Raw genomic sequence first — 23,661 nt, 5'->3', positions numbered from 1 at the left:
TGGTGCATGCAACCTTGCAGAAGAGATAAAACCCTCCAACACTCCTGTGGTGCTAGCCAAGCTAAACTATGTTCCATCTCCGACAACCACACAGCAATACTCCTGACATGTTCCTATAAATATTCTGAGCCTCTACAGAAACCTACTGGCTTCAGCCCCAGCCTGTTCTGTAGGTTTTCCTGAAAGGCTTTATGGCTTTACTAATAAGGCAGACCCCAGATTAACTCCCATTCTCAGATTTTCCTTTAAAAAGCCCCCACAATCAGCTTGGGAAAGCAAGCAGCAAAATAATGGCTATCTCAAAACCTCCACACTGCACAGAGGTCTCTGCCCAAACCATGGGCTCATTTGTTTTCCTCAAAAACGTGAAGGTTCTGGGAAGGGGAACTTTGGCACAGAGCTGTTTTGGGAAGAGGTGAATGTGGTTGTGAAGCCAGGCAGCTCAGGAGGAGAAGTGTGGAGTGGGTGCACGACCAGACAAAGGCAGATGTCTGAGCAAACACAGTGTGTGGCCCTGGGAAGAGCCCAGAGAGAGGGGGCTTTTGGGTGGGGGGCTTGGCCAAAACAGCAGGGGAAGTTGGGAACAGAGAAACCCTCTCCTGTGACTTGACTCCTGCTGTGTAACACAGGACTTTGTCTCTCCTTTGTAAATAAACAAAGCTGCTTGCAAAAAACTACCTAAGCCCTGCACTGACTTTTCTTCCTGACTGGAACTACCTACAAGCTTGTGGATTTTAGACAGCCCCGTGAGTGGAAAAGGAACAGCAGGGTTTTGCAGACAACCTAGCAATACATTAAAGACATGTATTTAAGGGATATGTGGCAGAAGTGAGCAGAAGACACAGATGGCAGCAGGGGTAATATTTCGTAGAATTCATGAGATCCTCTTTCTTCTTGAAGAAATGGTATCTGATGTAGATAAATGCAAATAGGATTTTCCCCAGTTTTAATTCCTGACTGTAAGTACAGGCAAATTCTTCTGCTGCCTCTCTTTCTTGTGTGTACACACCGAGTTAATGGGGAAGTGTTTGTGTTCCTTCAAATATCTAGGAGGTGGGTTACCACTGGCTTCCTTAATCCAGGTACCTTGTTATCTTAATTAAAAGCCAAAATCAGCTTTGATCTCCCTACAATTTCCTTGCATAACCAGTTTCATTTACTATTGTTTAAGCTCAGTTTGCTTTCCATGATGAAAAGAATTTGTATTTCACACTGAGCAGGAAGTCCTACTTAAATGTTTCCTGGTTTTGATCTCCTTAAAGGGAATTAAATTATGTTCCTGGTTAAAAAAATTCATGGCAAACAGATTACAGAGTCACCAGACTTGCCAACCATGAGCCAACATGGCAGCAGGCTGGACACCTGGAGGCTGAAGTTGCTCCATTCTCTTGCTTTAAATGTAAAAAGGACTGTGGAGATGGTTCAAATCTGTTTTTTGACCCCCTTTTGTTGCAGTTTTTGCTGCCTTTCCGGTCTGGCTTCTTACATCTGTTCGACTGGACCTTTACACCTTCTCACCCTGCTCCCTCGAGCAGGGAACACAAGCAGGGTTAGTGACAACTGCTCTGGCCACTATGTGGGGTGTGGGAAACCGACACCTCCTCCTGACCAAGCGATTCTGAGGGGACTCTTTCGACTCCTTCGGTTGCTGTAACACTGGTGATTTTGGGAATGACCAGGCTGGAGCAGCCCAAGAGCTATTGTCGGTTTCTGCATCCCCAGCTTTTCTCCCAAGGCAGTTTTGCTGTGTACCCGACCTGCCCTGACCCTCCTCAGTGCTGGCATGCCTGGAAGCTCTGCTGCAGAGCTCTGATCTGGCCAGAAAGGATGTCCCACCACCTTGCTGTCCTCCTGCACGTGTAGGGCACCAAGGTCTGTTGGCTGCCGTGCCCTGGTGGCACAGCCAGGTTCCTGACAAAATCTGTGTTAAGACTGCTGCCATGAAGATTTTTTGCCTTTTCTTTTATACCCGTTACACCTTTTTACAGCTTCTGTATTCTTAGTGCTTTTTGCCTACATTCTTGGACTTGTTTGTCAAGCTGAGAGACTAAACATTTCAGAAGCTTCATAAGTAGGAGTTAGTGTGTCCCAGACCCCAAGGTCCTCTCCAGAACACATTCTGTAAACGAAGATAGAACCATCCAGGGGAAGGTTCCTTGGGGAGGGGGGGCTCATTCCAGCCTCTCATTGGGGAATTTTTGATATATATGCTAATTAGTAAAACCTATAATGTTATACCTGATCTTTTGGGGTGGATTGCGGTGGGCATTGAGGTGCATTTGACCTGGACATGTGCACCTAAGGATCCTTAAAATAAATACCAAGGTAAAATCCCTTTTTCCCTTCTAACTGTGTTTGACTCTTGATTTTAAGACCAGGAAAAGGCATCAAGACAATCTGCTGCTTTCTGCAGGAGTCTGAAGGGAGCAAGTTTGCTCCTGATGACACAGGAAAAAGCTTTCTAGGTTGCTGAGTGGCATTTTAGATCATTTAAGAACATCGATCTTTGCCTTGCTGTCCAAACATGCTCCAGACTGTATCCCAGAGATTATGTTTCATTTTGCATGGGATCTGGGGAGATCTACTAGTTGATAGCCACACTCATGGCATGGCAAAACCTGGTAAAGCAAATGGGACTAACATATTTTCTCACTATGCACATTATATAAATCCAAGGAACTAGCTGCCACATAAAGCACTCAGCTGCCTGTTTTGGACAGCAGAGGGGATCAAATTGCTTCAATTCTCCTCCCTGTTTGCCCTGAGGCAGGTAAGAATCAGCTTTTGTGACTCTGGGAGATGCCTCTGGTTTCCTGCTGCTGCCTGGCAAGAGCTTTTGGCATTTGTGGGGGTGACCCAGGACACCCCGGTGCAGGGGGAAGGGAAGCTGAACTCTCAGGGTCTGAAGTGTTCTTGCTTCTCATCTTACCACTCAAAGGAAGCAGGAAAGAAAATGTTGACACATTTTCCCCACCAGTTGCCCTACATAAAACCAGTTATCTGCTTAAATGGTTACAGAGAGGCTGAAGTTTGCAATGCGTTGTCTCCAAGTTAATCTTCTGTGTCTCCATCAATTGGTGGCACAGGAGTTAACAAGAAGCCAGAAAGAGACAGCAGGTAAAATTTAGCCACTTAAAAAGGAAGTCAAACAAATGTCTCTTTTGAGTGTGTTATAATTTTACAGGATTTGCTTCCTTTATACCCTCCCCTGCCTAGTATGTGATAATCTTTGCCTGCTGTTCCCTCCTCTTTTATCCCATTAGCAGATTGGTCCTCGCAGTTTTCCCCGAGAGGGCTTTGCTTGTGCTTGTACATTGTATTATCTCTTTCTTCCCTGCAAACCCTCCCATTTCCAACCTGTTTAACATGCAGTTAGAACAGCAGCACTCCTGAAGAAGCTCTGGCGTGCCAGTGCCCTTGGATATGCTCTGGGTCACACAGTGAGCCTCCTGAGATGTATTGGTGCATGACTGAGCTTTAGTGGGCTAAAAAACCCCAGACCCATTTATAGAACAAGTTCTTCCCTAAATCACTGCCTGATATTGTGGGCTGTTTGACCTTGGGGCAATTAATAGGGAGTAACAAGGTGAAAACAGTGTCTTGGGTGACTGTGGGCAGTGCCCAAGCCATGGGCTAGTCCTGTCTTAGCCGTCATTGTGACTGGTGTGGCCTGCTCCCTGCCTTATTCTGATGAGACCCTGCAAGTCCTAAGGCCCTGTGCTATTGCCTTGAGAGCTCATCCCTGAGAGCTTGTCCCAGCCTCAAACAAAATTTGGAGTAGGACTTGGCCCTTAGGGGCAAACACTTGGCTACTGTCTCCTTCCTGTGATGAATTCAGATGATGTGACTGCGTGCACTAATCTCGTGAGAGAAGTAGAGTCCAGTATGCCTGAAAGAGAGAATTTTTGGCTAAATGAGGCAGGAAAGGCAAGAGCACATACAGCAATTATGTCTGCTTGTACAGCCTACACAAATGCTGTGGGCCAGCTGGACAAGACTGCACGCAAATAAGAAATTTACACAGATATCTACCTGGCTCACAGACTCAGACAAGTATCTGCACGTATGAGTTCATGTGTATACAGCAGACCGATTCCAAGCCAAACACAAATTATTCCACGAACTCCAATGGGACAAAATTTGTTTGTGCAGCTTCAGAGGCCAGTCAGAAAACTTGGAAAGAATATTTTCCAGGCACTTGACCAGTTTCTGGGTAATCTGAAAAATGGTATCTTTTGCAGAGATTTATATAGCTATAAACACACCCTCACATATGAACACGTATGTATTTGATTGCTTTTAGCTTGCTTTTTTATTTGTTTTACCCCCATCCTACTCTAATTGTTAACTCACTCTGGAATGTGATGATTAAGGGAAGTTAACCTGAGTTTCTCAGAGTAGAGTTTTTGGCCTACAGAATGAATAGGAGCGGTTTTTGGGGAAGGGAGGATGCATTTTGCTTCCTACATACACTTAGCACCAGCAGTCTTTAGTTCTACTTAAATGTAAAGGAAACGTTAGCAAGGAGGGAAGTGCCTTGCATTTTTTGAAGTCTATTATTAAAATATAACAAAAATCAGACGAAAGTTTGCATTGAGATCCCTTGAAAGATCCATGTCTTTTGGACTGCTCTTGGCAGGAAAAAGTAATTTCTTCCATATGGTTGGGGTTACTCCATTGTGCGAGGGCTGCTGAAGTGGTGGCTCACATTCTTTGTGTTTGTTTTCTTGTGGGATGGCAGATTGCCCGGCACCTGAAGGCAGCTCACCGCATCACCGTCACTTAGGGCCTGGAGCGTGTGGCTGGTGCCAGCAACTCTCCTGTTGCCGCCTAAACCATAGAGTGAAAGGGCATCCGAGTGGCTGCTTGCAAGGCTGGCATCCTCACTTCCCACAGGGCTCTTGTGCCCTTGAGTTGGCAATGTGTGTGTGCCTGGGTGGGATGCCCTTGGTGTAGCGGATATCAGGTTTTTTCTCCTCACCCTAATCTGGCTGGCCTGTGCTCTGGGGTGATGGAAAACAGCAGAGGTCCTTTGAAGCAGGGCAGATTTTCATCAGCAAGGAGGCTGCCCTCCCCAGGTAATGTGGCAATATCCCAGCCATCAAAGGGCCCATACGGGCACGTGGTTTACCTTTCTCACCTCACCTCCAGTTACCAAAGCAAGCAGGACATGACAGTACTGTGCACTCCTGTTGGAAATCCCAGAATAAAACCAAGGCTTCTGGAGACAGCTCCTCAAAAGGGAGATTTGAAAGAGCTTGTGTGCTCCCCTCCAGATGATTTTATCTCTGACTCACCACATGAAAAGGAAAGATACCATTGGAAAGAATCCTTCCTTCTTTCCATGTGCTATTTGCTTATTCGTTTCTATGTAGATGGGGTTAGGTTAGGGTTAGGGTTGGCCTGGTAACGGAGGCCACTGTGCTCCACAGTGTCCCCTCCCCTTGCCCAAGTGCATGAAAAAGGTAAATTTAGCTCTTTGCTCATCCTTCTATTTATGTGTTAGAGCTAACACAGTCATCTTGACTCAAAAGCTGAGATATTAAAAAAAATTATTGTAGGAAGAAAGCACGGCTTAATGGATTGACCAGTGACTTATAGGTCAGGCATTGAACTTCCAGCTGTGGCTACTCATGGCTGACAGTGACCACCCTCTGACATGGCTTTTGGGAGCTGAAAAAGCCCTGCTGAGCATGGCAACACCTGGGCTTGGTGTTGAACACAGGGCAGACTGCCAGCCTCAGTGCTGCTGCCCACAACTGAGCAGCCAGAGCCCAGCAAAGGTCTATGCCAGGGCAGTCAGTTGTTTGAGCTAAAGCAGTGAAAATAGGAAGGGAGGAGCATATGAGAAATAGCTTTAAAAAATGAAAGAGCTTTTAATACATCTTATCAGGGGGTTGATTTAAATAAATAAATAAATAAATAACTAGAGGGTGAGTTCAAATCAATAAAACTACTGGAAAGGGTGCTTTCTTTTCCCCCTCACTTTTGTGTTTATTTCCTTCTTTTTAATTCCCCCAGCTCTGTCTGGCAGAGTGGAAAAATAGGTAAGTGACACAAGGAGAAAAAGAAGGCACACGGAATGCAAAATAAGAATTTTTTAATGGGAAAAAGTACCTAAAAACCAGGGAGAGAGGATTTACCCAGAAATTGTTGTTTTAAAATAAGCACCATTTTTAATGGGGGAGAAAAAAAAAGAAAGAAAGAAAAACCCACTTAAAACAAATAGTTGTAGCCACAAAACGAGATAGCAGAACTGCGGTTTGGCTTTGCTTAAGGACTTTTATGCCCAGAAGCACATTCCTGGGGGTGACAAGGAGGAATTCTTGGCCCAGAGGCATATGAAGGTACCTGAGGAAGTCAGAGCTGGTGGGGAGATAGTTGCTGGATTAACATGAAGTTTGGAACACTGAGTCCTTCATACCTGCACCAAGGGCTTCAGACATACACTCAGCAAGACTGCAGGAACTCGTGGGATGCTGTTCTTAATGCAGTGTCATCATATAAGCCCTGATTTTCAGGCAACATATGCACATGAATGATGGGGTAGGTCTGTGACCCCTCTCCTGGGAGGTAACCACGCAGTGCTAAATGCCTGCATCCACTTGGAGGATGGAGAGGATTTGGTGACCTCCTCCGGACAGAATGACAGATAACCTCCTTCAGCCCAAGGAGAGCCACGGCTAAGTCTCACCCAGGGAGCCATTGGCAGCCCATCCTGCTGATAGCAGAGCTATACACAATGGCCAGTTCATTACTATAGCAAAAACGTTTTACAAAAGCTAGAGCCAAATAAATTGAAGCATTAGGATCTCATTTTCTACAGCATTAAAACTATGATGAATGCGAAATCTAATCCCTGCTGGCATCATCAATACCGAAGACAACAGTGCTATGTGTCAAGAGGTGTTGTCAGAGTCCCTCAGGAATTGTATGCAGTGATCAGAAAACCTTATGTCTCTTTCCCCCTCCTCACCAGCTGTCTCTGCTTACAGGAGGCCATCTCATTTCCCACCAGTGGAGGACCAACAGTACAATGGCAGGCACATGCTGAAGAAAGAAGCAAAGATTTTTCTTCAAAATTATTTTGGGAGCGAGCTGTTACTTGGAAGCAGAGAGAGAAGCTCGTGTTAGAATAGCTGCTCCAAGAACAGTAACTCTGCCTGGATGAATTTATAATAGCCACTTTAACTGGTGCCAGGAAGACACCGAACTTCCAGTGAGTCATTTTTCCACAGCCTTGAATAGGTCAGGATGAACTTCAGGTATGTGCTTTGTTTTTTATGATCTAACAACCACAGCAAAGTCTTGAATCCCTCCAGTTTTACCCACAGGGAGTGGCTATATCCATCTTTCTTGGGTGGTTTTACTTGAAACTTTCTGTATTCTGCAAAGAAAAAGTTAAGATGTTATCTGGAAGAGCACTGCGTTTTCTGTCTCTCAACACCTGCACACCCAAATTCCACTCTGGTCTAAGGAAAAGCCTTGTCATTGACAAGGGGTAAGGGCATTGGACAGCTTCAAGGAGTTGAACCTACAGAACCGTAGATGCCACAGAGTCGAATGGCCAGGTTTGCTGCATATATCAAAGCCTTCTTGCAATCCCTTTTTCTGACTAGAAATTCTCCATACAGGTGTACTCTGGAGCTCCAGATCTTCTCCTGCCTTTATGCCTTTCCCCATGTGCTTCCTTCAGCTCAAAGTTACCATTTTCTCCATGTCAAGGAGAAACCTGTCTTAAGGTGCACCCCGATTTCCTTTACTTCCCTTCGTTTTTTTGAGCCTTACTTTTTATTCCTTTCTATCACTCCTCTTTTCTTTCTCTTTCAGGGACACAAAGTTTCAGGCAATGCTTGATTTGTTGGGTATTGTCTGGGAGGTATGGGCCACCACCACCTGATAGCTTTGGAGGTGTCTGTGCCCGTTTGCTCTCATGCTTCTGTTACATCCTCTGGGCTTTGCTAAATGTCACCAAAACCTGTGCAGGGAGGGGAAAGTAGAACAGCCCCTGAAACTTTGGAAGCAGTGTGTCAAAATGAGTCAAAGCTGTGCTTTAATACCCAAACAGTACTGCCTAACTGAGCATAATATTTTGTGAACTCTGACAAGCAGACCTTCATGGTAGTAAAAATCCCACTGCTTTTGCTGAAGCTAGGAGCTCTCATCTCACATCAGGCCTTCTTGTCATGTGCTCTAAGGAATGGGAACTAGCAAAACGGCTTAGATAAAGCAAGAACTGCTTTTAAACTGAAGCTTTGTTGTGGCCCAGAGATTTTTTCCTAATTAGCTTTGGAAAAGCTACTGTTAACTTTCAGTGCTTTTTCTGGTTTCATACACCTGCGGCTTTGCTGTGCATCCCCAAGGATAAGGATCAAACTATCAGCAGCAGGATGCTGCTTCTTCCAATTTAGGCCTGCCCCAACAAAGGTGGGAAAGAAACTTTTTGGGAGAAACACATTTTTGGTGCAGTTCTTGTGCCTGTGGTTTAGCCTTTGGGTTTGGGCGTGACCTTCTGGGTGGAGCTCACAGACTTTCTGGGGTCACTAGGGTGGTGCACACCAGCAACTGGAGACCATCAGCACTAGGAAGCGAGGATGAAGAGGTAATCTTCAGCTCCCTGTTTCTGCCCTGGTTTGCCCGTATTTCATGGCCTATCTCCGTCTGATCTGTACATTCCCGGTGGCATACCTCCCTGAAAAAGTATCCCTTTGTTTGTTTTGTGCTATACTCTTGAGGAGGGTCCTCCTTATTTACTGAGAGCAGCATCTGCAGCCTGGCAGACAGGAGACACACGCTGTGCTTTCCCCTCCACCCCGCTTGGGCCATTCCTGTGCTTCTGTGATCGCCCAGAAGGAAAGGACATGATATGTTCTGCCAGCACAGGGGCCAGGCTGCTGGCAGCCAGGACCGGCAGCCAAAGGCGAGGCGTCACATCGTCGCAGGGACTGTAAATACACCACGCATCTTTTCATTGTTGTGTTATAATCACAATGTTCCTTTAATGTAGTTTGTTTAACTGGATGACTTCAGTGCTAAAAATAAGTGGATCTTGCTGTTTCCAGGACAACCGCTATCCCAATGGCTTATCTCGGCGCCTCTCCTCTGTCAAAAGGATGTTCTAAACAGAGCTGGCCATGAATATTAAAAATGAAGCATGCACACAATAAAGCATTCCCTGGGAAGAGCCCCATGTTTTAATGCTGTACATTATGCAAATAGGACAGTTGCCTCTCAGAGAGGTGCTTAATTCAAAGGCGGCACAGTGTGGTGTGAGATTGCAAGTAAGCATGAATGTAATGTGTATTTCTTTATTCTGTTTTCTTTTTTTAAAAATTTTTTTAATTCAATCTCTCTCTGGTGCTTGAAGTGGCTCACTAGGCAGCACTTTCTGCCTCTAGCCCAGAAATCCATAAATTGAAACCTTGCATGTGTGCTCTGAGCCCACCCAGTGAGATGGCTGCAGGGGGACAGAGAGCTGTTGCCTGGCAGGTGGCACCTGGTGGCAGGGACAGCCTGGCTGCCTCTGTGGGCACGAGAGTGCTGGTGCCTCTTATATTGAGCCAGGGAAGTAACAGCTTGCACAGGTGATGGATGCCTGGCTTTTCTGAAACTGAAATTCAGCTGGTCTTCCCAATAGGAGTAGAGATGAATTGCTCATTTGGAGGAGTCAGGGAGATTTAAAAAACTCTCCTAGCGAGGAAAGGGTTGCATTATTACATGTCTGCATTCCTCCAGCTTTTTATTCTCTATTCCTTTTTCTTCCTCCTTCCCTCTCAAACAAAGAAAAAAGCCTTTAAGAAAACATCAGAAGAAGCCATAGGAAATCAAAGGGGTCATTTTTAAACTCTGTGTCTGGACAATAAAGAGGAGATAATTTAGCCAGTAGGATTGGTTTTCAAGTACAGGATGAGTGGAGGCTGACAACTGAGCAGTAGTGCTCCTGCAAGAACTGGTGAGACCCTTGTCTAGATCATATGTTTTGAGTGAAGCAATTGGTTCACTATTAATCAAACTGTTTGATTCCAAGATTACAAAGAAATGTTCAATGTTACTGACGCAATAGAGCAAAGTATTATACAAAGACAGCCATCTCAGCAAATGCAGCCTCATTTCCTCCATCAGTATTTACTGAAAGAAAATATTAAATTAGCTTAAAAATATTGCCCATTTATTTCTATCTCTTCAGTTACATTTTTAACAAAACTTTCTATTTACCTGAAGGCACATTTATGCAGTAACTGGCGTGAGTGCAGTGAGCTAGACCCTCAGATGTTATACACTGACTAGGATTCACTGCCCAGAACTTAATTTTAATCAGATGACCATCAGGCCCATTGTTAGGAGACCTTCTGAAAACCATCAGTTGTTTATGAGAGCTGACAGCAAATACAACTGTTCAATCCTTATGCACTGAACCTACAAATTTTCAAGGTGATTGACTTGGCTGCCGGACAGCTGCCACTTTATGAAGTTAGTACAGAAGGCTTCAGAAAAGAAGTGGATCCTGAGCTCCCACGGAGACTTATTGTCTACTTCTTAATATTTTGGGTTTTTTTATTTTTGCTCTCAAAACTGATTGTGACTCCCTATGGATATTTAATTTTCTTCATGAAAACAATGTAGCAAAAATACTTGCCCTCCTTTGGTCTGAAAATTTGGACTGTGAATCTCATATAAACCCAGTGACCGAATTTTTCTGATGCATTTCAGATTTGTAGTTCTAGCCCAACCAGAGCTCAAAAAGTGAAGGTATGTTGAAAATAATGTTACCTGGATGATTTAAAATGTCAGAAAAGGCAAATTCCAGGGAGGTGCAAAGTCCTCTGGAGGTAATGCATATCTCAGCTCGCTGAAAATATCTTACCTTGGCAGGTTGTGTCATGTCAGAGTAAATAATGCTGAAATGCATTAAAGAATCTGAAGACTGGATCTGTCTTCAATAAGGAAGATCTGTATCACACCACTATTCCCTTTTATCTGTGTTGCTATAGTAGAGGCCAATTCTTCTGCAAACCTCAGAAATGTATGTCTGGGCCCCCTAAAAAGAGACAGTTCTAGGGAGAGGTTCTTGAAGGAAGATGGTTGGTATAGCCCAGGCTGAAAGGAAGAAGAATTTCACTTTCAGAAGTGTCATTCCATGTGATTTGTTGCAGGGTGGGGGGGAATAAGGGAGTTGCAGATATTGACATGTCATAGGTGATGATGGTAGGAGGGTACAACTTTGGGCACAAAACTATTTTTTAACATGCAGACAAAAATTTCTGGTGCAATGTCCATTGTTTTTCAGTGAACTTCTCTCACCTCAGAATAAGGGGGATTTTGACACTCTGGTTCTAGTGCAGCAGCAGGACCATGGCAAGAAGAGGTATCTGCACGTGCACACACACACACACATATACACACACAGGTACAAAAACATACATATGAATATTTCTATATGAATGCAGAGGGAATCCCAGCAACCCTGTGAGAGCCAGTCAGCTTCAGGAGGGATTAACCAAGTGAGAAAGAAGAAGGAAGAAGAAGATAAAGGAGGAGACAACATTGCGTCCCATTCTGCCTGTTCTGCCTCTTCCTGAGATTCAGACAGATTTCAGACAGTCCACATCCCCCATCACTGAGCAAACGACCTGCTCCCTCAGCTGAGATATTAATAAAGTCAACTTGCTTCTTTGGAATTAAGGAAAGAAATGCAGATGTTGAGTTGAACTGACAGCCCTTCGGGAAGCCTTAAAATCCCCCAACTTTTTTTAAAGAGGAAACAAGGTTTGCAATTAGTGAACTACAGCAGGTTAAAGCATCCAGTTGCTATTAATGTAATTATAATTAAGGTTGTGATAGCTCTAGTGTCCTCTTGAAGACTCAGGCCTCCATTTCATTAGGCCATTCAGTGTTTTTTTAATATTGCTTCTAGCACTTAGTAAAAGGAAACATAAATTTTGGACTGAAAGTCCTGCAGATACGGCTCATATGCTCTGGAGTGTGACTGTACATGTGTCTGGGGTGGGACTGGAAGGTATTTGAGAAACCTTTTGGTATGTCCTGGAGTGAGAGTGTGCGTAGCTTGGTGCAGCAGAGGAGCAGCTTCAGCAAAGGCGCTGTAGTGACTCTGCTGTGCAAATCAGTGCTTACACATAAATATTGGGTTAATGCATCTGACAGGAGCAGTATAGAATAACAAGACTATCTCAGTACTGCTGTCTCCAGTGCTTGTGCTGCAGGAAGGCATGTTGTCGCTCTGCACCTTCCATACGGCAGACAATTTAAGAATACAGTGGTTTAACAGGTTCTACTCTTTCCACCTAAATTCCTCTTCTCAAGGGTAAGGAGTGACCCTTTGAATCTTTCAGCTGCAAATAGCAAATCAGTGTCCACCTCAGGCTGCAACCTTTACCCTCTAGCCAGGCAGCACTTTGAATCCTTTCCATCCAGTCACTTGTTTCTACAAAATCCATAGGAAACTAAGAACTCTATGACCTGGGACTAGCTGGGCTCAAGTATGCATGTGGGTTCCGTGATTCAGGCAGAAATACAGATGGACAGAAAATACTGAGCTTTGCCATCAATTGCATTAAATATTGAGTGCAACAGCTTTATTTCTCAGGCTTTGTCAGTAAAAAATATTAGAGTGTTTTGAATCTTCTGATGTTTGGGCCATGCCCACCATCCATTACTTCTTCTAAGCCACTGTCCTTTAGAGCAAAATAAGTTCGCAGAAGTACTCTCAATGGGTGGCTAATATTTGGGCCTAGGGCTTCAGTGCATTTGGGGTTTGGGTCCTGGCTGGGTTGCTGACGTGATTTATGGTATTTACTGTTCAGATTGAAATGTCAAAGACATCCATCAAACTGTACAAAAAGGCCATTCCATCCCTTCTCTCTCCAAATCATGTCTGAAGAGATATTTTTTGGCGAAGTATGGCAAGCAACACACTGCTTAGCTGAAAAAAATGGGACTCCATACATAGAAAAAAGGATCATTGAGGTCACAGCACGTACATTATAAATAATAATTTGCTTTTCCTACAAAATGCAAAAGAAATGCCAGATAAACTTATTTTGTTCTATTAATCTCAGCTGAATTCTGCAATTGTTTTCCTGTAGTAAGTTCAATTACTTTTTAATATCTTTACTTGTGCAACATTTTATCTTAGTGTAGTCAGTCAGATAGGTAGAAAGACTGATTGATTTTTTCTCTTTCTATATTGAATGGCAAGTAGAGGCATAAATGGACAAAATCATCATTGAAATAGAGACACAAACAGTATTTTCCAAGCTAAGTCCAAAGAGAAGCCAGAGTATCTGTATTTCAAACGAGTCAGGGAAATTACTGTGGAAGGACTGCTCTAACTGTCATTCCTGGGAAAGGACAAAATGGAAATTGTTGGTTTGCTGTTCAAGTGCATCACCTAGCACAGCAGGGTCTTGGTCCTCTCAGATATTCTCAGAAGGGCTACCAAGCAAATAAATATTCTTTGCCATATTTATTCATTTTCCTGAAACGTCTTACATCCAAAGGCTTTTGAGGGCTACATCCTGACCACGCAGCAGAAACATCCTACAGGAGGGTGCTCCAAGTGTCCAGTGCCCTGAAAGTCTGGGCTGGGAGGTGGGCAAGGTGTGGAGCAGCTGTCTAGCTGATGAGTTTCAGCCAGGTGCCTGTGGTGAGAGGTGGTCCAGCCAACCTGGCTGCTCCTGTTGTGGCTGTGTGGCCAGGAGCAGCAGATGTAAGGAATGTGCTTTCTTTCTGTGTGCTGCTGCAGATCTGGTCCCCCAGAAATGATTATTCATCCTACACTTCTGACTTAAATTTTGTCTTGATTAGGCCAGTGTTCAAATCCAGAGCAGCACCACTGGCAAAGAGACTTTTGAAGGTCAAAATTCGTCAGCTTTGATTATAACTTCTGTGTGCAGTATGGCATAAATATATACAGACACCCCCAAACACCTCCAAATACAGCATACTACCTGCTGTGATATTAAAGGGGCAGCTTGTTAACAAAATTTTATGATCACATTCTAATGAAAGGAGTAAGTTCTTTACAAGTTTCAAATCACACGAAGCAGTTGCATAGTGAAATCTGCGGGCTACCCATCTGAAATGCCAAGGCTTTTTGTGCCTTACCATGCATGGCAGCTACCTGGCTATTCTGCCTCAGGAGCCAACTTCACTGCCCACTTCCCAACAGAAGTCAAGTTCTACTCAAGCAGGCAGGATAATATAGCCATGATCGCACAGCCTTGTGACAACAACAACATGAGTGGTGATGGGGAGCATCTCATTTCCTCCCCCTTCCCGAGTCTGCAAAGATGAAGAGGGATGTGGATAGGGACACCCCATGCTCCCATTACCCTGGTAGCTGCACCTTGCTGTTAGGGTCATCACACTGGAAAAAGGCCATGGACAAGCAGGAACTGGGAGTCACACAGAAGACATGCAGGCCCTTAATGGCATGGTGGGGAAGTGGAGCCAGGAGCTAACAGTGTGTTAAAAATCTGTCATGCTCCTTTTACACTTGGTCCTGGAGCTGGGAAACCAGAGCAGGCACTCAGGCTGTTGTCACAGCCCGTGGAGATGTAGTGTGGTGAGGTAATAGCAATGTAGGGGAAAGCCAACCTTGAGAAACTGCTTTAAAATATGGCCTGAGATCAGATGAAAGTCCCTAAGCCTTGCTTGAAAGCCTGGGCTCACTACTGAGGAACATTTATGGGTCATATCCAGGGCTGTGGTGGCGATCCCTACTGCACATGCTGTGAAGGGGAAGACGAGTGGTGTGCTCTGCCATTCCGAGGGATGTGTGAGATTTCACTTACTCACAAGTGGTGCAGATGAAAATACAGGGTATAGACATGCCTGTGGTGTGTTGAGGCCTATTGGCAATTGATTTGGGAAAACGCAGGTTTCCAGATGTCTGCAAGTTCTGGTATGTGTGCTGTAAACCAAAGGTACAATAGTGGATGAGGTGTCTGCTCTCAGTGCAAACATTTTTCCTACTTGCATTGTGCCAGGATGCTTTACTGGCTTTAATCATCACAAGGTAGAAAGCCGGTGAGTAAAGTCTTGCCACTTTATGGGTTTGCCTGAAATTGAAAGAAAAGAAAATGTAGCAGGCCAAAACCATTTAATCTGGAGCAAAGTTAAGAGAACGAGTTAACGAAAGAAAGGCAGTTATTTAAAGGTGTGAAACTGCTGAAGAGAGCCAAGATACAAGGGGTTATCCATAGACATGGCCAAGTTAAACAAGACAAGCTGGTGACTCAGGGAGGCTCCACCTCCAGTGTCATTCATAAACCCAGCCTGTCCCTGGGCAGTCACTCAGCTTTGATTGCGTCCTGTTTAACTTGGGCTTTGGATGACTTAACTCTTCCAAAAGTTGGCTCTTTGGTTAGGTATCACACCTTAAAACATCTGATCCTCTTTTATAGGTGCAAAGCACTCTTTTATTTGATTTCTTTGTGCTGCCTGCCTGCATCATTGGGTTTGGGTTGGTCCTACCAGACACAGGCATATTTCTCACTGGCAGAAGATAGTAGATCCAGCAGTGACTAAGATGAGAGAATTGGACAAAAGTCCCAGAAAGGTTCATCTCCTTTGTAGCCTGCAGGTTATAGCTGGCATCTGGAAGACAGTGGCAGAGGTTTACAAAAAAAACACAGAGGGGAGTCCAATTTCAGAACTGAGATCCAGATGCCAAGGCCTTGAAGACTTGTGTCAAGTGATGTCCTTGGGAAAGGTTGTTTTGCAGTGTTTTGGTAGCTGTATAGAACAAGTAGTGTCGAATGTCACCAGCACCTAAGAAGTTGTTTTCCCTCCCAAGATTATGTGATAAAAATGAAGCTATTTCATTTTCAGTGATATTTTCCATGAATTTAATGAGGAGAGGTTCTATTAAGCGCAAATTGAAAAGCACTGTCCAGAGCTCAGCACCAGCACTCTGCTGCTCCCCAAGTTTGCAAACTGTTTTGAGCTTTTCCAATGTTTTAACTAAGCCGAGGAAAACGAGGGTGAACTTTAGAGCAGCAAGTTTGAAACTTAACACTGGATGTTGCCATTTTGGGAGCAGTTTATCACCTCCATAGGGTGGCTGCCCAGGCTCCTTGATATTCATACCTGAGCAAAATCCACTGGCACCTCAGACTGCAGGTGCTGAGCCACAGCTCTTGGCATCGATGCTGGGGTGGACCATTGCCTCTCCACTGCCACTGAGAGCTTGTGGCATGTCTGACTGTGACCTCGTTCCTGCAGCTCAGTGGTGTCTGTCAGGTAGGTACTAGCTTAGCATGAAAGTTGTCTTAGCCCTCTGCTACATTACTTAATTTATATTGCCATGGCAGTGAGAGGAATAATCTTTGATCCACACTGATCTTGGCTCTAGAAACACCCACTGGCTTGATTTATATCAACATTGTGGCAGGGCACAAGGGTGCTTGAGGTGACCTTCAAGGCAGCCTTGCCTGCTGAAGGCAAGTCCTGTGCAGGCTCCTTCCTCTGCCCTCATGAGGACAGCCACAGGCTGAAAGATACTTGAGAGCTCCCCGTGCAATGTTCCTCCCCTGGGGGTCTGACATAGCCTCCCTGGCTGAAACCAGGTACAAAAAATCCCGTTTTCTGTGAGACAAGAGGAGCTGAGAGCCACCGGCACAGAAATGCTCCAGTCTGTGAATCACCACTAGTCGCTTCTCAATGCACTTGTGGAGTGAGAAGCAATGACAGCCCCTGTGCCCCAGTCTCAAACGGGAGCTGGGGGATTGCTTGCACATGATGTTGTCATTCTGGGTAGGTCAGACTCTATCATGCTAGCAGCGGGCAGGGTCCATCCCGGCTCAAAGCTAAACCTGTGATGGGTGACATCATGCGGGAGGCACTTCGGGATGCAGCTGCCAGCATGTGTTATTAAGCTAATCATGGTAGAGGAGGAGCCCCCCGAGGCTGAGTCGATAAGGTGAGGAATGCATTCCACTAAATGGTAAATGGAAAGCCCTCAGCCACCTTCGGCTTGATGTCACAAAGCTGCATGCTGGAAATGGTGCAAGTGAGATAAAGTACAGCCACCCCCAGGGCTGGACTCTGCCGTTTTCCTGCCTTGGAGCAATCTGGTATTTATGTTAGGAGCAGACAGCTGTAGAAAGCACAGAAAAACCCAGGACCGTGCTGGGGACTGCTGAAGAAACCACTTGCACAGACTGAGGCACCCTGGCTCTGGGGAAGGGTGTGAACGCCTCCCAGTCTTGCCCTGAAGGCCAGCTTGCCTGCCCTGGTTCCTGGTTTGGGCGATAGTCTGCATGTAATTCCCCTCTTTCACCCTTCTTCCATGATGATTACCCGATGCCTCTTTCCACTGGTTATCAGAGTAGGTGCTTCTCTTCTCCAGGAGGTCCCATCTACAACGGGGCATTCTTATGGTTGGAAAGCTTGAGGGCAGCAGCCCTTCCCCTGTGTCACCTTCAGATGTCACAGGCCACGAGCTTTGCAGAGTCATGGTGCTCAGGAGAAGGGTTGATAGCTCAACTGCCCTGGAAAACAAGTCCCCATACCACCAATGCTGGCATTGGCCCTTCAGGAGAGGAGGGACCCATGCAGAGGATCCTGCTGTGGGCAAGGGAATGAAAAGGCAGCCATATATCAGGCAGTCTGGGAGGCAGAAGTTCAGATCTCAAGAATCAAACTAAAAGAAAACAAGCAAATAAAAAACCATTGCTTTGGCTTCAGCCAGGAACCCAGGACAGTAAACAGAGGAGGCTGGAAAGCCAATATATTCTACCCTGGGGGAATTGACTTTGCTTGAGCCAAAAGGAAAGAAATGAGTATAAAATAAAGAGCAAAGATGAAAGCCATATATCGCAAGCCCAAACTGCCACAGCCATGATTGGCAGTTTACATATTACATTCTATAGCATTCCTTTTCTCCTCCCTCCATATTTTCTTTCTCCCCATTTCTCTGCTGACAGCTCATACACACGCCTTGCGCTGCACAAATAAGTGCTCTGCTCCTCCCTCACATCCTGCTCAGACTTCACGCCAGTCCTTCCCAAGTTCACAGACCACCCCACCATCCTGACTGCATGCAGAAGAGACAGCAGGTCAAGGTCTGAGTTGTCACAAGTCCACTGAAAAGATTTCCTGTCATGTGCAAATAAACCCAGCTCCTCTCCTCTGGCTTATTTGGTTTTTACTGAATCCGGTCAAATCACAATTTCCCCCTTCTCTTTCAACAAACAATCAGCCCGTGTCAACTTGATTACGAGCTGCTGATGCAGCATTGTTGAATCCAAGCCCTGAGTGTATGTTTTGGCAAAAACAGCGCTATTTTCAGCTAGGTGTGCAAGGTGGCTTGCCAAGAGGCTCAGCCTTCCCAGCAGACCCAAGGTGGGTTGGAGGCAGGGCTCCCACTGGCTGCCTGGGCAGCAGGACTGGGGGGCCAGGTCCACACAGCTCAGCACTGGCATGCCTGGCAGGGTGTGCACCACCTTGCTGCTCCTCCTGAATTGATCCAGAGCAGGATCTCAGCAGGATCAGATACACCGAGCAGGAAGAGCACAAAAACCCCACCCCTGTGCCTATTCTGACCACTCTGAGGGCAACCACTTGGCACATCAGCTCCCAAGGAGGTTTACTTTGCCTACATGAAATTCATGGAACCCTTTTGCCTCTCTCTCCAGTGTATGTTCCTGGTGTAGGAGCTCTGAGAGCCCTGAGCTGTGCAGAAGTTGAGAGGCAGGGTTTACACTTTCTCCATACCAGGGCAGGTACCCTCTAAGTCAGCTTGCTTACACTCAGACAACACAGCCTTCATGTCATTCCTCTCTTTAAAGGGTATTTATTTCTATCCAGGGCAATGGTGTATCCCTATCATCCATTTTTCTCTGGGACACTCATGCTTTTGGTGTCTATTTTTCCTGTTGCTGCTTTCTTTTGGATGGTCTTTTTCCCATGGATTCAGTGGCCATAGGGACTAGGTCTGTGAAGCACAACAGTGAAGGCACAGACACAAAAATTAAGTGTAACACAATTTGGGCAAAGTGACTTCCCGCTTCTCCCATGACATCCTTCTTGCAGAAGTGTCTTTTCCCCATGTGGAATGACAAACTTGCTCCCTATTTATGTTGATAGCATGCAGATTCACAACCTGGCTGTCTATAGCAGTCTTTTTTTATTTCTAACCAAATCACCTTTTATTTTGCCGGCAGTGATGCTGCAGCAGCAGAGCCCCTCGGGTGGTCTGCAGTGGGCAGGGCTGGCAGCTGTGGACTGTGGCAGAGCCCGCTGGTGGAGGGGTGCTGCCCTCAGCAGAGCTGTGCAGGGGTGGCCAAGCACGTGTGTACCTGCACACGAGTGCCTGGCTGTGCCGGAGGCTGCCTGTGCCTGTGCCTGCGCCTGCGTCTCCTCTCGCTGAATTCCAGAGGCGTTACGTGTCCTGCGGAGAGAAGGAACTATTTATGCCACAGGCATAAATAAATCCACCGAGCATTTGCAGTAACACAGGTTGCTCAGGGCCTGAGCTCGATCCCACTCTGGACAGGGACAAAATCTGCCTTTGGTGGGAGGTGGGTGGGGGCTGTGGTGTGGGGATGCTGCCGGGAAGGACACAAGGACAAACATACAGGCAAGGTGTCTGTAATCTCCCTGTTAAATGATAAGTTGTGTTATTTGCTCGTGACTGCTGGCACAAGCCAGGGGAACGTATTTCTGCCTCCTCATTACACAAGAAGCTTGAACCAGTGAGTGTTTGCATACTGCTGAGACAAACACACCAGCACCTCTTCTTGTGTGCAGGCTTGACTCAACAGAAAGCAGTGGCTTATTGGTTCATGAGAGATATGGTGGTACAATTATCAAAATGAATTTTTAAAAAATATATTTGCTACACAAATAAATATACGTTATCCCATGTTTCAAAGGAAGATGGTACCACTGCTTTTATCAAGGGCAACAGGATACCACTGAGTAACACCTGCACAGAGCTTACGTGACTTGGTAGCTGGTGTTCTTCTTTAGAAACAGCTGGTGCAATTTATTCACTGGCCTTTAGATACAGATGATGTAGGTATTCAACAGCTGAGCTAGAGTCAGGGGAGAGAAACAGGCATTTCTGTGTATGGGTTACCCCAAACCGGGACACACCTCTAACATTAGGTGAGTGAATTGCACTTTAGTGGTGTCTTCTTCTTTCTCCTCGCTCTGAAGGGGTTCCCAAAGTCAAGTTCAGACATAATATTGCCCATTTGAAAATGTGCATGAAGCAATTTTATTCCTGGTTTTTCCTGGAAGACTTGGATGACCATAAACCTGTGACATGTAAAACCTCCCTCATTTTTCAAACCTGTCTTTTTTTTTTCCCCCTCTTTGTTGCCTGGGTGACACTCTGGTGTTCTGGCTGATTCACCACTCCCCTGGCTATTTCCCAGCATGAAATTGCTCTCAGGGAGTGATGAATGAGTGCTCTGCCTTAACTCTGCCAGAGCAAAGGGCACAGCTACCATACACACCACAACTTTCGGAGTATGATGGATATGAGCTTTTAAAGAAATCTTTATTACCTCACCTTCCTCACCCTTGGAACCAAACTTCTCATGAGCACTTTTCAATTTAATTTACTTTCTTAAGAAGAAAGAAAAAAGTAGCAAATCAAGAGTGATTCTGTTACAGTGATTTTAAGTCGGTGTCAAACCCAGCAGTGAGGTGCAATGGGCTGCACAGCCAGGCAGAGTATTGGCACATTGCTGGACAAGCAGGCAAGGCAATGGTGCTCAGACTGCTTTCCGTGCAGCTGTAGGACTGCACCAATGGCAAAGGCTGTTTGGGAAACAAGCTGGCTCTACAACCCCTGTAAGCATTTGCTCTTCACTGGAACTTGGTATACAAAATCCGGCACACTTTTTAAAAAACAAACAAAATTAAAAAAAAAAACAACCAAAACGGAAAGAAGAGACTAGTCTTGTTTTCTGTTGCTGTAATAACTACAGAACTTAGTAAAACAAAAGAAACAAAGTCCTCTGGTATTTAGTGACAACAGCTCCTTAACAAAATCTGGATGAGATTGTTGCACTTTAAAGTTAGAAGGCAGGGCTAGGGTGGGTGGAAAGCAAGGGAAGAAGGCAGCTGCAGAGGAAAAGCATGACCAGGCTAAAGCTTTTGAAGATGTCAGATCAGTTCTTGGCACAGCTGCCAGTCTTGTATAGGACTGTGGCCCTCATCTGTAAAGATGAAACACATTTTTAAGTTCTTTAGGGTCTGAAGTCAGAATGAGTCCTATGTGTGTTTTCTCCAGGGGAAACCTGGCCCTGGAGAAAGCTACTGTGGTTGAGGGTTGATGCACAGGGCTTATGCTGTGACACTGTAACCCGCAGAAAACGGCTCACGTTCTCCAAAATGCATTTATAAATACTTTGCATGGCATGTGTCTAAAAATATGGGTGAAATTTTGCCTTTCGCCCTCCAAAAATGAAGTGCAAGGGTCATTCATGGGCGGGACTGGATTTTGATAGCCGTCTGCAGCCAGGATTTGGGTTTACTGCAGTAGAAGTGGGGAAGAAGAGGAGCTTGAAGCACAAAGGGACAAGGAATGGACAACTATGAATCTGAAGGCAGATAACACACTAACATCATAACATGATGATGTTAACAAAGCCCTGAAACCCAGTCTCACCTGGTAACTGGGGCCAGATGCCTAGGACAGGCTGATCCTCCTGGCCATGCTGTGGAGTTGATGGAGCACTTGCTGCAGGATTCAGCACAGAGGCGTGGGCCCAAGGGAGAATGCCAGCACCATGGGAGCCAGGGATGCTGGAGCACTGCTGGTGTGAGCACACAGTGGCACCCGAGTCAAGGCTTTCTCACTATAGGAAAGGATCTCTCCTGCAACAATGCGTCTGTGGATCCTCAGTGGAAATTTTGTGTCCAGCACTGGCAAGACAAAATACCACAAATGGATTAAGTGGTCAGGCCGCTCATTTATTTTCATACACACAATGGCTGTCTTGAACAAACCCCATCCTGTTTAAGCTCAGGGGCTGTGCTGCTCATTCTCTGCGTTAAAACTAGATAAACTGAGGAAGTGTCTAGCCTTCCATTTAGCTAAGAGTGAGCTTCTGGACAATGCATCAGGTGCTAGCACATTCCCAGCTGCACTAGTGGATTTGTCAAAGCGTATATTCTGCAAAGGGTTCAAGAGTTTGCATCAGGGATAGGTGACTTCCAGGAGGCTGTGCAAAGAGTTTGGGGTTGAAACCTCTCTGTACTCCAAGGCTGAGGTAGGGGGGCCAAGACATTGTCTTTGGTCTTTATTCAAAGCTGTTCAAAACTCTTGGTCAAGAAATCATAGAATCATAGAATGGTTTGGTTTGGTTTGGTTTGGAAAGGACCTCACAGATCATCTACAACCAACCCTTGCTCCCATGGCCAGGGACACCTCCCACTAGACCAGGTTGCTCAGGGCCCCATCCAAACTTGAACACTTCCAGGGGTGGGTCATGTGTCACTTCTCCAGGCAACCTGTTCCAGTACCTCACCATCCTCTGAATAAAGAATTTCTTCCTACTATCTAATCTAAATCTTTCCTCTTTTAGCTTAAAACCATTTCCACTTGTTCTATCCCCACCTGCCCTTATAAAAAATTCCTCTCCAGGTTTCTTGTAAGCTCTTCATCACATGACAGGGATTTCTGCTTGGCTGTCCAGTGTTTACAACTTCCAAGAGTCTGGATATTCTGCAAATCAAGTTTCTGGATGAGAAAGGCACCTTTTGGCTCACAGCTGTGGCTGGACTCAAGCGCTACAATGATGGGGGGGGGGGAAGAGTTCTATCCCCACCTGCCCTTATAAAAAATTCCTCTCCAGGTTTCTTGTAAGCTCTTCATCACATGACAGGGATTTCTGCTTGGCTGTCCAGTGTTTACAACTTCCAAGAGTCTGGATATTCTGCAAATCAAGTTTCTGGATGAGAAAGGCACCTTTTGGCTCACAGCTGTGGCTGTACTCAAGCGCTACAATGATGGGTGTGGGGAAAGAGTTGAGTGATGAGCAACCAAAGTAAAGTTGGCAACTCACCTGAGTTTAGGTGAGTTAATGCACTATTAATGCACTGTCAGGCCCAGAAATATTATTATTGAGGTTCCTTGAAATATCTTATATGCTTGGCTCTCTCCCCAGCCAGTGGTGTGAATGCCAACCACTAGGGTCAGAGTTATGGACTGATTTTGTCACCCCTGACCTTTTGTTTCCTAAACAACTGCCTGGTCTCCAGGGATTGGCCTCCAGGATTTACTAGAGAAGGGAGCAGAAAAGAGCATCTAAATCGTACCCCAGCCTTGCTACTCAGCCGTGCTAACTCAGATCTTTTTGTTAATTGGCACTGTGCACAATCAATACCTTTGTTTAGAAAAAGGCAGGGAAGGAAAAAATGGTAAAAGTCCCTGTTTAACAAAGAGCACAGATGGACCAGCTAAGCATCCTTCGATTAAAAGCTAGCCATGAAATGAACAAACAAGGAGAGAACAATCTTATTCTCATGCAAATTTTTGCCCTGAGAGATGAGTCCATGAGCACAAAACCTGATTATTGGCTAATGGTCATTTGCATACCCTAGACTATCTCAAAGCACCTCTGAAACATTAGTGCAAAGCATTTTGCTAATCAGGCCTGGTCCCTTCCACCCTTTCCCGTG

At 45.5% G+C, this 23,661-nt stretch overlaps 1 long non-coding RNA gene across 1 annotated transcript in view; it reads left to right on the top strand.

Moving 5' to 3' along the window:
* The first annotated feature begins 6,999 nt into the window (after nucleotides 1-6,999).
* LOC108449285 overlaps nucleotides 7,000-23,661 on the top strand; it is a 37,878-nt gene continuing 21,216 nt past the window's right edge. The window contains exon 1 of the long non-coding RNA XR_001865434.1: nucleotides 7,000-7,265. This is a non-coding gene — a long non-coding RNA (uncharacterized LOC108449285). The remainder of the gene's footprint in view (nucleotides 7,266-23,661) is intronic.

This window comes from Corvus brachyrhynchos, unplaced genomic scaffold (assembly GCF_000691975.1).
Source record: "Corvus brachyrhynchos isolate BGI_N302 unplaced genomic scaffold, ASM69197v1 scaffold70, whole genome shotgun sequence".
In the NCBI taxonomy this organism is placed as follows: Eukaryota; Metazoa; Chordata; class Aves; order Passeriformes; family Corvidae; genus Corvus; species Corvus brachyrhynchos.
Note: the sequence above shows the minus strand (reverse complement) of the source record. Positions and strands in the feature narration are given on the sequence as shown.